The sequence below is a fragment of the Saccopteryx leptura genome, chromosome 2 (genome assembly GCF_036850995.1).
Source record: "Saccopteryx leptura isolate mSacLep1 chromosome 2, mSacLep1_pri_phased_curated, whole genome shotgun sequence".
Taxonomy (NCBI): Eukaryota; Metazoa; Chordata; class Mammalia; order Chiroptera; family Emballonuridae; genus Saccopteryx; species Saccopteryx leptura.
In genome coordinates, this window is record NC_089504.1 from 209,630,128 (window position 1) to 209,641,064 (window position 10,937).

General features: G+C 40.4%; 1 pseudogene; it reads right to left on the reverse strand.

The window, feature by feature from the left end:
* Positions 1 to 8,346: 8,346 nt before the first annotated feature.
* On the reverse strand, positions 8,347 to 9,979 carry LOC136391792 (transcription elongation factor A protein-like 8; annotated as a pseudogene).
* Between the last annotated feature and the right edge of the window lie 958 nt (positions 9,980 to 10,937).

The following is a 10,937-nucleotide window of genomic DNA, read 5'->3' on the forward strand; positions in this document are numbered from 1 at the left end:
TTTAGGAGAGAAGGTTTCTATCATTTCACTTAAATTATATTGATAAATTGTCTTTTTTTTTTTTTTTTTGTATTTTTCTGAAGCTGGAAATGGGGAGAGACAGTCAGACAGACTCCCACATGTGCCCGACAGGGATCCACCCAGCCCGCCCACCAGGGGCGAAGCTCTGCCCACCAGGGGGCGATGCTCTGCCCCTCCGGAGCATTGCTCTGCCATGACCAGAGCCACTCTAGCGCTTGGGGCAGAGGCCAAGGAGCCATCCCCAGCGCCCGGGCCATCTTTGCTCCAATGGAGCCTTGGCTGAGGGAGGGGAAGAGAGAGACAGTAGAGGAAGGAGGGGGGGATGGAGAAGCAAATGGGCGCTTCTCCTATGTGCCCTGGCCGGGAATCGAACCCGGGTCCCCCGCACGCCAGGCCGACGCTCTACTGCTGAGCCAATCGGCCAGGGCGAGAAATTGTCTTTATTCACCTATTTTCATTCACAAATTTAAAAAAATAAACATTAAGTATATTAAGAAAATGTGAGTTTAAAAGAGGAACTGGAAAATATGTTTATACTTCAGTCAAAATAGCCTAAGTATTGCAAACAACCATGGAGTTTTCAATGACTTATTTCAAAGCCAGACATTATGCTAGTTATCTTCTATGCATTCAAGGATGAATCAAGAGAACTTCTACAGAATTACCTCCAGTAGTAGAGGAGACAGGTCTGTGAAGAACAATAGCAATAGAATAACTCCTACAAGAGAAATATAAATACATTATTGGCATACACAATAGGAAGTACTTCTGCCTTGATAAGACCTGCAATAGTCTTTTAAAAAGTGACATGAACTGAGACATTTATTTATTCATTTAAAAAATATGTTTTGAGTGGTATTTTTGTGCCATGCATTTCCATTTTCTCTCATAACCTTCTTTAAAGTGTGAGTCTTATTTTTCCCTTCAAGAAAATAAATACATTTTTCATATCTCCTTGGATAGTAGTCTATTTCACTTCTTATCCAACCAAACACTTCCTGTAGCCAGTTATGTTTATATTTAATCCTAATGGTCTGATAACTAAGAAAGGAGATGAGGGCAGATCCTGACAATGAGACAGATTTGTTCCTATGGTAAAATGTTCTGTAGTAGAGGGAGTATGCTAACCTTTAATAGAGAGGAGTGGGCTACTTCTACATAAATGGATGAGCTAAGAAAATTTGTGAATATAAAATATTTTTAGTATATCAACCCAGATGTCCCCATCATATGACTAAGTCATTTTATTTCTCAACCAGAGCCTTGACTTTACATAGAACCTCTTTGTTTAACTGTTTAATTTTTTTTGAAACTCTGGTATTTCAGTTAAAGACGTTAGCTTGTCATAAGCTTTAGTAGTTCTTTGGCTATAATTAGGTCTTGTTATGCTAGCAAAGAACCCCCTTCATTTTCACATTTAATTTTTAATTGTTGTTTAATCACTGTTACCATTTGATTATCTTTTCTCAAAGTACCAACTGCACTTAGCATAAGCTGTTTGATTTCACCATCCTTTACTGTGCTGTTGTTACTTACCCCATACCTTTCAAAGTTGCAATATATTATATTAACCTTGCTAGTTCACTTCCTCCCACTGATACAGCCATCCAGTTCATTGCAAAAGAAAGTCTTAATAATATTGCTCCTTTGTGCCAAAGCCATCTGAGCTCATCTAACACTAGGGATGCATCCTTGGTGTGATCTAACACAGTGGTTTTCAACCTTTTTTGAGCCATGGCACATTTTTTACATTTACAAAATCCTGGGGCACACCACCTACCAAAATGACACAAAATGACACTCTAACAAAGTACATATTATACGTATAGTTAATAATATAGTTTTTAAATGTATTTATACTCACTTAGTGTGAAACCTGGGCTTGTTTTGATGAACACAAAAGGGATATCCTGGCAGGAATGGTAGAAAGACACACACAAAGCTCTTCCTCAATAGTTCTCAGTCTCTCTCTGTTTTTAGTTTTTATCGCAGTCAAGCTTGAGAAGCTCAGCTCACATGGATATGTGGTTGAAAATGGGAGCAATGTCAAAATAGCTTTGTTGGCCAGAATGGGGAACTCCTTGGCAACAGATAACCAAAAACTGTCCAAAGGAAGATCAACAAACTTTAGCTTTAAACCACGATCTTGTTTCAGTTCAATGAGTTCCTCTTGGTCCTTTAAAGTCATGTCCTTTCCAGCAATGGATACTGAGCTGTATGGGTCCCTAACCCAGTCAAGGCATTCTGTGAAGGCTGGAGAGAAATAAAATGACAACGTCTTCTCAAGAGTTTTCAAATGTCTGCCAATCACCTCGCACATTGCAGCAGTATTGCCATCATGCTGTTTCTCGGTGAGCGGGAACATCTCAAGGTTGCCACGCTGCACATGTTGTTGCTAGAGCTGCACCTTTAAATGGAATACATTCATTTTATCAGTGCTTGTAAGCAGGTTTGCATTTCGGCCGTGCATCCATGTGTTCAGTTCATTCAGATCATGAAATATATCAGCCAGGTATGCCAGCTTTGCATACCAGTCATCACTTGCAAGCAGCATTGAGTAATTGGACCTCTCGTTTGTCAGAAATACTTTAAGTTCCTCTCACAACTCATACACACAGGCCAGCACTTTGCCACGCGACAGCCACCGGACCTATGCGTGGAGCAATAAGATTTTATGTTCCGCTCCCATTTCTTTACACAAAGATGCAAATAAGCGACATCTCAAAGGTCATGTCTTCACAAAGTTCACTATGCTCACAACATCATCCAACACAGGAGCTAGATCTGCTGGTAAGGTCTTTGCAACGAGGGCCTCATGGTGAAAAAAACAGTGCATAACAATAACATCAGGGTTTCTTTCTTTGACCCTACTTATGAAGCCTTCGATGCACCCAACCATGGCTGCGGCTCCATCAGTGCAGACACCTGTGCAGTTTTCCCATGTAAGCCCGCTTTTATCAAGATATTCTGACGTGACCCGAAATATTTCCTCTCCTGTTGATTTTTCTGGCAGTGCCTTGCAAAATAGGAAGTTTTCTCTAATGGCTTCTCCATCCACAAAACACACATTGGCCAAGAGCTGACAATATCCACTAATATTCGTCAACTCATGAAGTTGCAAGGCAAATTTCTTACTAATGCGCACCTTTTCCAAAACAACAGTTTCAATGTCCGCAGACATGTCATCAATATGTCTGGCAATTGTGTTATCTGAGAGAGGCACTTTAGCTATCTCTTTGGCCATGGTAGGGCCAAGCATCTCATTTACAATGGCTTTACAAGTTGGCAGTATTAATGTTTCTGCCACAGTGTGAGACTTTTTTGATTTAGCTATGAGTTCAGCAACAAGGTAGCTAGCTTTGAGGGCTCTCTCGTTTACCTTTGTGGTTTTTCTTAAAAAAGTTGCCCGTTTCTCATTGTTTGTACGTAAGTGTACAAAATAGTCCATCGGCTTGTTTTGAATGGAAGGGTGTTTCGTTTGGAGATGGCATTTAAGCTCGCTTGGCACCATGGCACTATTAAGCTTCTCACCACACACCAAGTACAGCGGAGTCGGTGCTGTCTCGTCCCCGGTGAAAGTAAATCCAAATGAAAGATAGCTTTTGCTGTATAGCCTCGAGCTCACCGTCTTGTCAACCACTCATACTAGAGCCTTCATCTGGGTCAGAATTTTGTCCAGGGCCCTGTTCGGCATTTGCATTTTCTCTTCTCAAAAACTTCTCCATCACTGTCACTTGCTCATTTTGCTGAGATCCCAAACTGTCACAAAAGTGAAATATGCCTGGCAGAGGTCCTTTAAATAAATTACATTAAAAAAAATGTTAAATAAAAAAGGATAACCCCTCATATGTACAGTCTAATGTAACATCCCTCATATATATAGTCCCACGTAACATCTCCTTATAAATACAGTCCCACATAACATCCCCTCATATACAGTCCCACGTAACATCTCCTCATGTACAGTCCCACGTAACATCCCCTCATATACAGTCCCATGTAAACTCATATATACAGTCCCATGTAACCTCATATATACAGCCCCATGTAATCCCTCATAAATACAGTCCCATGTATCCCTTCATATATACAGTCCTGCTAATAGATACTGGAGCTTTCATCAAGGTTGTGGGTTCAAATCAATTTGGCAAATTCTCTATATAGAGACTGGACAAAATCAATTTTAGAAAATGTTGGGTACTTGTGTAACATCATAAGTCCTCAGAGCATCTCTACTGTCAGATTGAGCAGTTTGCTTTCTAGGTAAGGATTCTGATAAATACTAGAGTTCTCCCTGAGGTTGTGGGTTTAAATCCCATGGTTAGCTGGGTGCAGGGGCCTTGGTTCTGTCTGTTTTGATGGTTTATATAGAGATTTGAGCTCTTTAAGAAGATGACCCATATACAATATAGATAACATTATGATGCATTGTATATCACCCTCTGTGGGGGCCTCTTTTAAAAAGAAAAAGGTCAAATATCTATATACACCATTAGGATAGACATAACCAGCTGAGGCTGAGGCTTCATCTAGTGGTGGCAACATTTACCTCCAGTCCTGACCAGGATTAGAAATTGGGACATGGGTAGGAGTAGCAACTTCAATTATTTGCTGCGGCCACACAATGACAAGTGCGCGGCAGCCCGAGCGGGACCTTCCTGAGTGTGGATGAGAGACGACCTACTATTGGTTCATCACTAGTGGTCAGAATGAATCCTAGAAGGTGATTGGTCAGTGAGCATTCCCTGTGCCTCCACTCTTCCTGTCGCTGATAGCTGGAGGGATAGTGAAGGGAATGTTTATGTTCAGATGGAGGCAGCTGGTGGCGGCCAGATAAATAGCCTCTGCGGGCCATATCCGGCACATGGACCATAGTTTGGGGACCCATGTTTAATTTTCCCATGGCACACCTGACCATGTCTCATGGCACATTGGTTGAAAAACACTGATCTAACAGATGATTAAACTTGAGAATCTTATCACTTATTTCTTGACAAGCCCTGGCAACAATGATTACAGTTTGGGGTGCCAGGAAGCAAAATCTGAGATTAACATGCAAGAATTTTATTATAGAGGGTTTGACAACCTTTAAAAAAAATGAAATAAGGCAGAATTAAACAGAATGAGAAGATGGACTATCATGCAGTCCAAACAACGTCCCCAGTCAAATCAAGGAGCTCTGAAGCTGCGATGAACTTTCAGCACTGCTTTTATGGTAGCCAGAAAGTTGGATTTTATATTCCTGCATTTATCACCATTAAATACAGATTATCTCCAAGAAGAGGATATGACCTTGAGCAAAGCAACTAATTCCAGCATGAGGCATTTTCTAGAGAAGGCTATCATTTGAGAGTAGTTAACTGGCAACATTCTGAGAGGCTTGAGAGACTAAGTCTTTCAGTCCTGAAGGGAAGTTTAAGAGACACATTACAAAATCTATCCTGGAAGTTTAGGAGGTAATACTAGCTTCTAATGCATGCAGTCACTTTTGATAAAATAGAAAATAATGCCATGCAAGAAGCTATGCCCATTGGACTAACAAAACTCAAGCAGTACACTCAAGCACCTATGGTTTTCAGGAAACTCAGATTAACTGAATCCTCTGGATAAGGTCCTACAAGTATTTTACAAAGGATGGTGGGTCTCCAAAGAAAGAAGATCATTGCAAGAGCACAGAAAATATTAGCATAATGCCTTTTGTACTAATTACCTAGAATTAGGCCAAACTTTAAGGTTAAGGGAACAATCTTCCACAGGACTATTTTACTTCAGACATCAGCCATAAACCAAGTTCCAAGTACCAACCTGGATAAACCCAAAGGACAGTACACTAAGTGAATTAAGCCAATCACAGAAAAACAAAATATTGTATGATTTCATATATATAAATACTTGAAATGGTCAAATTCATAGAGTCAGATTGAAATGGTTGCCAAGGGCTGGAGAGAAAAGAAATGTGTATCTATTAATCAATGAGCATAAAGTTTCAGTTATATAAGAGAAATAAGCTCTAAATATCTGCTGTGCAATATGCACCTGTAGTCAACAATAATATGTTGTATATTTAAAAACGTGTGCTAAGAAGGTGTATCTTATGTTAGTCATTTGTAATGCTGAAAGACATGAAAGAATAAATGAGTTTGAAGTGAGTGAATTTTCCCCACATAAGAAGGAGCTTTCATGGTTTGACTGTCCCTTCAGCAGAGAAATAAATGGAAGAATGGCTCCTGAAGGGGGTGCTGTGAACTGAGCCTTAAAGTAGAAGTTATTCAAGTAGCAAGGGGAAGGGTAGAGATCAGTGGGAATTGGCAAGGTCACACAGTTATGAGATGATTAGCTTATAACTGAATTTTGGAGTATTGTGTTCAATCCAGTTAATTTTATTGTATGTAGATAAGGTTCATTTTAGAAACTGAAATGTAGATAAAACTGTGGAGGAAGTCAAACAGTGCTGTGAGGAAGGCAGGATGTAAACGCTGGAAACCAGGTAGGGTGTTAAATTAATTTTATCAGTATTCTTTTAAAAAATAATGGTCATTAGTGATTTTATAACATAACTAGTGATGCTTCAGATCGTTACTCTAAAAAGGCACAAATTATCAGGTGAAAATAAAATACCCTGTCAAAGTATTGCAAGCTAATGAAATAGGAAATAATGAAGGCACATGTTCTATCTGAATATGTCATGCTATCCTTACCTAAATCTTACTGTTCAAGTACCAGGAATATATTTGCTTTTTCACATTTAGATATGCAAAAACAAGTACAGAGACTACAGAGGTGCTCCAATACAGTCATGTTGAACTTCTCACACAATTACTTTTGTTATGTTCAATGCAATTACTTTTGCTGTCACTGGGAATAAAATAGACTACAATTGGAGACTACAAAAAAAAAATACATTCCTGAAATTGTAGTATAAGCTGTATGCAAATGACTCCACAAGTTCCAAAGGCCTGTCTTCTCCTATTTGGTATTACTGATGCTTTAGTTTTAATTTGTTAAGGTTTTTTTTTTTTCTAGATGCTGAAGAACATTCTGTTTATCAGCATCAGTATAAAACATCTGTGTTAGTGCCTACAGTGCTGGAAAGGAAACATCATTACTGCACTATTAAAAACATTTCCTCCTACAAAACAAAAAACATGGCTATAATAATGAACACAAACTATACAACCAAAAGTCTTTTGAAGATTAATATTTGATATAGTATTCTTAGGCAGATTTTGGTGTTGTTACAATTTAATTTCCTTACACAAGGGACACAGGAATCTTTTAATAAAATATGTGAATCATAAAGACCTCTTGTTTCCTCTGAAAGTAAACTATGCAATAATCAGTGACAGTCTGTTTGCCTCTTGCCACTGCAGTACTGCTCCTGTTATCACTGTAACTACTTAACCACCAACAAAGTCTTATTCAGGTCCAATTTTTTACAACTATTGTTTAGAAAACTAGTAAATAATAATGCACATACTCATTATAAACACATAACTTAAATATTCATATGATTCATAATTTTTCTTAAACACAATAATCCCCTATGAAATGAAGAAAAGAATATTTTGCATATATTTTGCACAGTTAAAATTTTTGTAAGTTTTACAGAAATTTAGTACATAGCCAAGTTTGGGAAGATAATTTGTTACTGATTTAGATAGTGAGAAAATTGATCTGGGGTGGGGCGTGGGGTAGATAAGACCTGGAACTATGAAGGTGTAGTGTGAAGACATTATAAAGCTGGAGACAATAGTCTTATCTTTTTCCCAGAGAGATGTATATATATTATATATATTCTTTTTTTCTTTCTTTCTTTCTTAATTAAACAATTTTTTTATTTATTATGATTTAAATTTGTATTTACCTAGATTCAAGTGTTCCACCGAATATATCTCCCCCCAACCCATATTTTCCTTGCCTCCCATATCCCCTCCTTCCAATGCCTTCCCCCCTTCCCTCCAGGATTTGCTGTCCTGTTCCTATAATGCTGTGTTATATATATATATGATTTCATTACTCTCTTTCCCTTCTCTGATCCCATCTTCTCTTCCCCTTTCCCTCTGACCTCTTTCCCTCTGACTTTTTTCCCTCTGGTCCCTTTGATCCCTTTCCCCCTGACCTCTTTCCCCCTTCCCCTTTCCCTCTGATCTTCTCTTCCCCTTTCCCTCTGATCTCTTTCCCCCTTCCCCTTTCCCGCTGACCTCTTTCCCTCTGATCCCTTTGATCCCGCCTCTGCCTCTGTTATGTTCCTCAGTTCATATTGTTCATTGAATTCCTCAAATGAGTGAGGTCATATGATATTTTTCTTTCTCTGCCTGGCTTATTTTACATAGCATGATAATTTCCAAGTCCATTCATGTTGTTGCAAAAGGTAAGATTTCCTTCATCCTCATGGTCACGTAGTATTTCACTGTATATATGTAACATTGCACTTAAATCCACTTGCCCACTGACAAACACTTGGGCTGTTTCCAGATCTTGGCTATGGTAAACATTGCTACAATAAACATGGGAATGCATTTCTTCTTTTAATCAGTGATTTGGTATTCATAGGATCTATTTCTAATAGTGGGATAGCTGGGTCAAAGGGCATTTGCATTTTTAATTTTTTTTCTGTAATAATGGCCAGTTTTATTTCTCTGATTAAGAAAATTCAGAGGTAATTTCAGTTTTACATTTTAATAGTTACTTCAATCAAGAGTTTAGGTGCTGCCATTGCCCCTATATGCTGGCTGCAAATTACTTGATTCTCTTATTAAAAAATTTTAAATTCCGTTTGCGGCACATGTTCATTAAAAAATACGTATTAAGGAAAAAGAAAACTCAAATCACACAGAAATATGCACAGTTAAGTTTTGGACGTATGTATGTATACACATACACACACACACACCGTTTGCGTTTTTATCCTACATTTGAGAGCTGATACTAAATATACTGCTTTGTAACTTGTTATGTGTTACAATATGGAATTAACATATTTTCATGCATTTGTGTGAAACTGCCCAATTGAAAAATAGGCCTGGAGAGTGAATCAAAATACAAAATCCAGTAAGATGCTGGTAATAAAAAAACTGCCTAAAACAAAATTTCACTGGCTGATTTAAAGTAAAAGGAAGGTAAAAGATATGTCAGAAAATGCTAACAGAAAGAAAGCAGGGGGAAGATTTTACTATCAGATTAAAAAAAAAAAAAAAAGAAAAAAAAAAAAGAAAGAAAGAATTCAGGCCCTGGCTAGTTGGCTCAGTGGTAGAGCGTCGGCCTGGCATGCGGAAGTCCCGGGTTCGATTCCCAGCCAGGGCACACAGGAGAAGCGCCCATCTGCTTCTCCACCCCTCCCCCTCTCCTTCCTCTCTGTCTCTCTCTTCCCCTCCCGCAGCCGAGGCTCCATTGGAGCAAAAGATGGCCCGGGCGCTGGGGATGGCTCCTTGGCCTCTGCCCCAGGCACTAGAGTGGCTCTGGTCGCGACAGACCGACGACCCGGATGGGCAGAGCATCGCCCCCTGGTGGGCGTGCTGGGTGATTCCCGGTCGGGTGCATGCGGGAGTCTGTCTGACTGCCTCCCCGTTTCCAGGTTCAGAAAAATACAAGAAAAAAAAAAAAATTAAAGGCCTAAAGCACACAGGATAAGGACGTCTGTGTGAATGTCTTTGCTTCCAATGCATCATCACAAACTTGTTTCTTACTCTTCTTATTTCTTTCCTAAGCCTTTCTAACTCATCTACTCCTCTCAGCATTTCTTCAGGGTCCAAATACCTAATGGGAGTGTCCTCTTTAAATTCTTGGACCAGCTGAGTGGGCCCCCTCAAAAGTTTCCTGCTGCTTCCTGGCTCACTCCTTCCCGGAAAGGTTGAGGATCCCCTCTTGCCTCCTGGGGTATATCCTCCAAAGGGTGCTCTCTGTTGGCCCTTGGCATGTTCTGTGGGTTTCCTTCATTCTCCTCAAAAGACATTTGCATGTTGAGTATTTTTCTATTATTTCCTTTTTTAATAAATCAATCCTGTAAGAATCTGAGAGATTTTCCTTCTTCTTCCCTCACTCGATTTGCATCACGCCCAAAAGACCAGGAGTCTTTTTTTTTTTTTTTTTTTTGTATTTTTCTGAAGCTGGAAATGGGGAGAGACAGTCAGACAGACTCCCACATGCGCCCGACCGGTATCCACCCGGCGTGCCCACCAGGGGCAACGCTCTGACCACCAGGGGGTGATGCTCTGCCCCTCTGGGGTGTCTCTCTGCTGTGACCAGAGCCACTCTAGCGCCTGGGGCAGAGGCCAAGGAGCCATCCCCAGCGCCCAGGCCATCTTTGCTCCAATGGAGCCTTGGCTGCGGGAGGGGAAGAGAGACAGAGAGGAAGGAGGAGGGGGGTGGAGAAGCAAATGGGCACTTCTCCTATGTGCCCTGGCCGGGAATCGAACCCAGGTCCCCCACACGCCAGGCCGAAGCTCTACCACTGAGCCAACCGGCCAGGGCCAAGACCAGGAGTCTTGAAAGGATCTGGAACACATCTCTCCTCCAGTGATACAGAGCTGCTACATGGAAACAGGCCACATTTTTAATTTTTTGAGGAATCTCCATACTGTTTTCCACAATGGCTGCACCAGTCTGCATTCCCACCAGCAATGCAGGAGGGTTCCCTTTCTTCACATCCTCTCCAGCACTTATTATGTGTTATTTTGTTAAGGAATGCTATTCTGACAGGTGTGAGGTGGTGGTATCTCATTATGGTTTTAATTCGCATTTCTCTAATGCAGGAATCCCCAAACTATGGGCCACATGCCCCCTGAGGCCATTGATCTGGTCCCCACCACACTTCTGGAAGGGGCACCTCTTTCATTGGTGGTCAGTGAGAGGAACACATTGACCATCTCATTAGCCAAAAGCAGGCCCATAGTTCCCATTGAAATAATGGTCAGTTT